Here is a 7,500-nt window from a genome sequence, read left to right on the forward strand (position 1 = left end):
TGGAGGGCACGGTGCGGTGTGCTGACGAAGCATCGCCGTGCATAATCGGCGATGATCGGTAATGTAGAGTCGGTCGGTCGGCTGGTCAGTATAGAGGTGTGAAAAGCTCTCGTGTTGGCCGCCCTCTCGTGTTCGTTGTGGCCACTTTTCCTTTCGTGAAGCCGCAGAGCAGCTGCTCAAGTGTGCGCGATCTCTACGATCGCAATGATCTCCTCGTGCCCTGCTGACTCGCGCGCACCCAACAGGCCCAACGTGTGGCATAGATTAACGATTAAGATAAGTGGTAGCATGTCGAGCTGCAATCGACCGCCCCACAACTCGTTGACTTATTGGTGATGAGCAGAAGCAGCACCCTCGGTTCGGTGTCTTGGGAACCCGGTGGTCGGTCGGTGGATGGTAGCCTCGGGCGGTTGTTCCGCTTGTAGGTCTGGCAGGGCCGAACAGGGTTTGGAAACCCTAAATGACGCCCACAACCACAGGGCACCGCGGTGGCCGTCGGGGCCCAGTGACGTGATGAAAATATCAATTTTGTCCCCCAACGAAGAGAAGACACAATGTCACCATCGCCGCCCCGTACTGTTGTAGGCAATGCTTTTGATCAATTTTATAACTCTTCTAGGGCTAGGACGTCTCGGCAATTGAGCAGATCTTGATCAACGACGTAATAGACCGGATATGATTCACACTTTCAACAATGACCCCTTCAGCAAGTTGCTAAATTAGATAGTACACCGCCGAGTATAACAAGAGAATTCTTGTTGTTCCACAAAATAGGAAGCAAACTCGCGGTAACATGGTCAACTACGCATTGAATGGAGTCGGGGGTCGTTCGGACTGTGGAGTGCACACACGCCCTACCGCCTACGGCAGATAATATGCTGCCTGCCTGTCACAATATTGACAGACTTTCGTCTGAATAATTTAGCTACTTCCCAAAAATGGCGTCCACTGGTGACGTCGCGAACGGTTCCCCGCTTTGACAGGCCATGACTTAAACAGGCTTGCGATAGGATTGATAGGATCTAACTACATTCGCACAGCAACCTCTCGCAGTACGCGTGTCCTCATGCTCTCATACCCAGCTCCCGGTCCGCGGGGCCAACTTACCGATCGTGAACCTTCTCAATCGGTGGACAATCGGTCCAATCGGGCGAGCGTCGTCCAGCGTGTAACAAGCGAACCACCGGCACCACCACGACGTTGGCTTCGCGAGACGCGATGGACTTCTACAAGTAGCTGCCTGGTTTCCGGCCACGGTCTGTGCTCCGCGAACGTGTATGTGTCACGAACTAGCAGCGATGTGGGCAGCACGATATGGCCGGGCAAGATGCAGAGGGAGATTTCACCTGTCAAATTTGCGAGGCCACGCAAAAGATCAACAAATTTGTGTAGACAACCGTGCGCGCCACGGGGGAGGTGGCCTATAATGAGCAGGCGTTCCGTGGCCGTAGCCGTGCGGTCGAGAGCTCATCGCCATTTTCGCCAACGGAACAGAGGATCATTGGCCTAGGGCGCGCATTTCATATGGCACGACCTTTGTACTTGTGTTTCGATTGTTTTGCACGATTGTCTCTCCGGACTGCTGCACGCTGCACATCATTATGCAAACACGGAGTTTCCCGGCGAACGCTCGGTGTGACGATCGCGATGCAGATAGATCACTGTTGCCCCGGGGGGTAGAAGGAGGTGGGGCCACGGTGAGGTGTCGCGAACGGGTGGACCACGCGTAAGGTCGCGCGAATTGTGCACTTAAGTACCATCGACACAACAGCCCCCCCCCCCCCGGACACCTGGAGGTCTGGCGAAAGTGACTGCGAAGTGGTGCCGGCGGGCGTGTGGGCTATCCTAGAGGCGCGCACGCCCGATCCTAGGGCCAATCAAAAACAAAAAAAAAACAAAAGCCAACACACACACACAGCCGCGGTCGTATTCCGGAGCACATTCCGAGGCACCGGAACGCTTCGTGGACGACCTGCGTCCGGGCGTCGGCCAACTCGTCGTCCTTCGCCGCCGCACACAGAGGGGTGTGACTTGATTTATGCGACGGGCGCAACGGGATGTGGGAAGCGAATTTTATGTGCTGGTGACACTTACTGGCGATACCAAGGGGGGGCAGTTGAAGGGGGAGGGGGGATTGTGTGGATTCAGCCAACGACCACCATTTCTTCCATTCGGATTCCGGCACGAGGGAAGAAAGTGTTGAGCGCGCTGAATGTGTTCCATTTCTGCGTCGACAACGTTGTTGACGTCGTTCCCGTGGCCGTCTGGGTGGCTGGCTGGCTGGCTGGCTGGCTATTGTAATGGGATGCATTCCTAGTGACGATTAACGGGAGCTGATAAGCAAATTTGGAGCATCCTTCATCCCGGAGGTCCCCGTCTCGTTATGACGGAAATGCATTTGGCCGAAGGGCTTCCCACTGATCGCCCTCGAGGGCGATAGTGTTTCGCCTATAACGATGACGACGGTTCAATGAATGGGTTTCCTATCGACGTAGCGGGGGTTTCGCCGATGGAAAGTGGCCGTGCCAGAGGCGTTTGCTTTCGTTTTCGCCCAAACACCAAAGGGGTGTCACGTAGAAACCATACGATCGCTATTTTATGGGATGAACGAACCGCGGTGAGAATAGTACTGTTGACCTATTTTGAGGCTCCAACGGGAATGCTGATAAAAGTTTACTATTCCTCATTGCAGGCTAAACCTTTCGTCGAATATTTTGGTTTGTATTTTCGTTTAATAGGACTTAAAATGGTGTAGAATTCGCGAAGGTTTCATGGTGAAGTCTACAATCTACTATATTTAACACAACAGTAAAAAAAAAGTCAACTATAGTTCCCCACAACAATGCGTGACTAAGCCAGTCCTTCGGGACATATTTCATCATTGGTCTCTTCAGTGATTCCTCCCAAACCATATTATGACGTCACGAAACCAAAACACCACTGCCACCATTGCCATCTCATGGTTCCCACTAGCGGGACGGAGATTCATGTGGCCACAAGTGCACACAAAGCGACAACTTGTGATGCTCGTTTGATTGATGCCCAAATAAGAGTGCACTCGAGGAGAGGGAGCTTCAGGGGCGCCAGCACACGGGCAAGAGTGCGTGAATCATCAGCGTAGGATCCACCAACGTCGGAACACTTCCGTTCCCTTCCGAGGGCGTAGCTATAATGCACACTTATCAATGCCACAGCGTGATGCCCCACAACGCGAGAGCCACACTCTCTGGAAACGAACGAATACAGAAGGCGAGCACAACGACATTACGCCCAAACTCGAGCAGCATCTTGCGCGCTCCCAGAGTAGCGACCAAATTTGCATACATTCAAGCGCTCGTCCTCGCGGAACCTTCTGCTCCTCCCCCTTCCAAGCGTAGCGAGGGATCTCCTCTCAATGCCAAAAACGCACCAGCCGGAGGAGAGGTTCATACAGTGGTTCGTGAATGAAGTGGCTTCAAGTGGTGTTGAGCGGCGAGCGTTTTGCGGCCACTGAACACTACGTGACATCTCACAAGGCCGTTCATTAGCACCCGCGGTGACACGAATACTGCCACCGACGACGAACGGGCGCAAAGCAAAAAAAAAATAAATTGGCGAACGAGGCGCCATTACGCATCATTTCACAAAAATCAATGTCCGCGGAGTGGTGCCGTGAAGGTGTTAAGAGCCTGCGCTGCCACTCAACGGCAGCCAACGGCTCGAGCGTTTTATGACAGAGCCGCCCCCCCGCCACCCCAAAACACCCAACCAGATGGCCATATTTGTGAAAATGCCAATACACAGCACCTCGCCTACAGTGTGGTGCTCGTTAGCTGAAGTCATCGTGAGCCCACCGTGAGCCTTCGTTGTGTGGCTCTCCGGCACCGTTCGCTTCGTTTGTTTCCGCGTGCCAGCCAGCCCAAAACCGGCACTACTGGCGGAGGAGGAGGAGGAGAAGTGACCCACCAAAGAAGGCGCTGCCAAGGCGCCAGCTGTTCGAAGCCGAAGCCACCGGTGGGGAGGGTGCCACCGTGATGATCTTGACCGTGCGCCCAGAGACCTTGACCTACACCAGCAGCAGTACTGCTGCTCTGGGAGATCGACCAGGGAGATCCGGATCCCGAAAAGTAGATCACAGCTTCAACTTCCCGATTTTCCCATGCCCTGGTGGCTGGTGGTGGTTGATGACCTAGTGTGAGTATCAGGGATGGGTTTTTGGCCGCAAATGTGATCGTGACTAACGTGCGCACGCCTTGCCAATATCCAAAACCGGAGCCCTCAGAGCTGACGGCTGGTAAGGCGGAGGAACGAGGCGGAATATCCGTGATCCGCCGTCCTACCTCCATATCTTATCGCACAGCGACGACTCATTACGCTTTTATTAATAACGCCGCTCGACGACAGGCCAAATGAGGACTGGCAAATGAGTCCTTCCTCCAGTTGCTGCCGAGCGACAACGACAATTAGATACCAGTGCGCGCTGGTTGCCCTTTTTGTTCCACTGTTCCGCTGCACCCCCCCCCCCCCCCCCCCCTTGTGTCCCCTAGTCCTCGCCAAGGCAAATATCCCTTTTAAGGATGAGTGTTATGACTCCGGGACCTTGCTATGGGGACCCCCACTAAGCCCCCTGTTATGCTGATGCCATTGCTGCTCTCGCGGCCTTATTATGTTTGTTATGGGAATCATGATTTTTCGATCATCACACATTCAAACACCAGTTTGACGCACACATACACGAAGTGATCTCCTCTCGCGATCTGACCTTTTCGTCAGATCGCGCGCCCCAGAATCCTCGCGCGGGCGCGCCGCGACGTCCGATATGAGAACCGTGACCGAGCAGTGGCCACCACGCGGCCCTCGTAGTTGGCCTGTTCACGGTACGTCTCTCTCTCGCTCTCTATAGCCTTACCCCTCGCTTTTTGCTGGCGACATTGCGGACATATGTTACAATTTCACACACTGCCAAACCAAAGCACAAACACAGACAGGCAGCATCGTGGCGTTGCAAGGTCCTCTCCACTAGTACCCCCCTCCCACCCATCAATCCCGATCGAGAGCGAAGGCTCACGAGAATCTCGGAACAAAGCTGAGCGGCCGATCGGCGTGATCCGCGAGGTCTTCTGAGGCCACATTCGAGTCTCACAGCAGTTCATGCGCGAAAGTCTACTTCCCCCTTCCCTTCGATCGATCTGTCTCTCTCTCTCTCTCTCTCTCTATCTCGCTCGTCCCTATGTTTGGATCGCGTTTTTGGATCACTTTCACCGATCGCCGTGGGATTTGATGGATGGCGTGAGGTAGTTCATCGCGCCCCCGGCCCGATGGGTCGTGGTTTGATCGATTTTGGCCTACCGTAGCGTGCGTTAGGCGCTGCAACAGTAACAGGTGCAGCGCGAACTGGTCCGTCGTCGTCGTCGTCGTCGCGGAATCGCCGTCAATGACGCCTGCGCTGCTGCTCAGCTGTTTCGTACCTCGCCGCATCCTCCACCTGCACCACGGTTCGCCACGATTCCTTTGCCGTTCGCGTCCGTTCGCGGCTCCGCGTGATCTCCGGTGAGCGAGTTTTGCGCCAGATCGGAGAGAACCCGAGGGGGAGAGATCCTGCGAATGAGCAAAGGGGAGTTTAGGTTTTTGAGCTCGTTTTATATTAACCTATCGCTGAGGGAGGAGGTTTTTTTTGCGTGATGTTATAATAAGCGATTCCTCACGTAACCATCAAAAAGCGAACCGTGGTAAAAAGGGAACCGTGGGGACAGGAAGGGGACACGATGATAATCGGTGGCATTGGCACTTCCTTCCTTCCATTCCTTCCTCTTGCAGTGACAACATTATTCGATCCGCTGGGCGAATATGTTTGCTGCTGGAAATTCCTTCGACAATTCAATTATCACCGCAGCTGCTGACGACGCCGGCGGGGCGCGACCTTGCCGCAATTTGCTCATCATCGGTCGATCGTTGACAGATAAATGGCTGCCGATGGCACGGGACAGACGGCAGGCGCTTCACGTTGACGTGTGGCAGTCGCCATGTTATTGCATACCGTCTAAGTGATTTCCATTACCGATCGATGGACGCCATCAATCCGTGGTGCAATCGGTATATTCCACAAATCCTTTGATTTATTGGATAAGATGGCAGAGAACTATACCGTCGTATACTTTAAGTAAGCACATTTTGTATAAAGTATGTGCCATTCTAAGTGATTGCCCCTTTCCCTTGGAAGGAGATACTGTCTTCTCCTTGCCAAGCGGCTGAAAGTGCAACTCCATTATGCAGAAAAAAGATTGTCCAGTCCTGGAGCTGCTACCACTTCTCCTGCTGGTATCAAATTAAATTGTGCAACGCCATATATTATTGCCACGCCAGACATTCCTTGACATTCCGCAGCTGGTGCCATTGTCACGCAGCCAATGGTCGAACGGACAAGCAGCAGAAGCAAACAAACAAACAACGAGCGCAGAAAAAAACCAACAAATTAAAAGGACAAAATGAACGACCACCCCGTTTCCTTAAAAAGCGCCATGAATTGATTATACCTCGAGGGTGTGCTCTCGTGCGTGCGTGCGTGCGTGCGTACGTTTGCGTTTGCGACGCTCACTAATTGGAAGATGCAAGAGTTATTGCTCTCCTCTCCGATGATTTCACTGCTTTAAAGCGGCAAATTATCTTATTTTCGCAAAACAAAAAAAACCATACACACACTGGCACAGCTTAACGAGAAATTTGACCTCCATCATCATCGTGATCATTGTCATCATCATTCCATCGAAAGGCGACTAGAGGGGGGGAGGGGGTTGAATGTGTCGACCGATCAACCGAACGGGCGGACGTAGAGTGCGAATCTGGCGCCGGATCTGGCTGGATCGCATCGCAGATACGCATCTTCACACTACATAATTTATGAGTAACTTGTGGCCGCCCTCATGTGGTCGTGCCCGTGTCTCTCTGCAGCGTTGATGAGATGACGGGTAAGATGCTGGTGCACTGGGGGAGCCAGTATCCGATTCTATACGGGTGTCTCTCACTAGAGCGCCGAGAGAAGGACAGGTTTCTCTGGATCCTTCCTCCATCCACCAGCAACAGCACATCGCAACAACCAGCCTTCAACGGTGGCATCGGTTGCAAATCGCTGACCATGGGAAGCGTACGTGCAATAAAGCTTCTGTCAGAGGATCGAATGGCTGATGGCTGTCATGGCGCAGGAGAGAACACATGGAGGACCTCCCGGTAGCCATCGGGAGCTAGCGGCCCCTAGCCAGGTCCTTACGGAGGGGGGACCGTTGTTTGCGTCAAAATCATATCTGCTGCTACGTAATTTTTTGGAGAATCTATCCAAAAAAACTCAACTAAAACGGTGGACCATCTCATGCAGCTTGTGTGGTGAACAACCAGGTACCAAAAAGGTGAGCAACCAAAACAACATTGCTCACCTTTTTTTTTTCTTTTTTTTTTATCCTCATCTGACCTCAGTACCTTCCACTGTACGCGATCAGCATCAGCAGCGGGCCACGGACCCAGTGGTCC

The 7,500-nt window shown here is 53.2% G+C and overlaps 1 protein-coding gene across 3 annotated transcripts in view; it reads right to left on the reverse strand.

Annotated features, from left to right (window-relative positions):
- The window catches only part of LOC126580799 (FH2 domain-containing protein 1), a 54,112-nt gene that overhangs the window by 26,153 nt on the left and 20,459 nt on the right, over positions 1–7,500 (reverse strand). For all 3 annotated transcript variants that reach the window (XM_050244062.1, XM_050244063.1, XM_050244061.1), the window contains exon 3: positions 5,329–5,577. The gene's annotated coding sequence lies outside the window, so the exon portion shown is untranslated. The remainder of the gene's footprint in view (positions 1–5,328; positions 5,578–7,500) is intronic.

This window comes from Anopheles aquasalis, chromosome 2 (genome assembly GCF_943734665.1).
Source record: "Anopheles aquasalis chromosome 2, idAnoAquaMG_Q_19, whole genome shotgun sequence".
Taxonomy (NCBI): Eukaryota; Metazoa; Arthropoda; class Insecta; order Diptera; family Culicidae; genus Anopheles; species Anopheles aquasalis.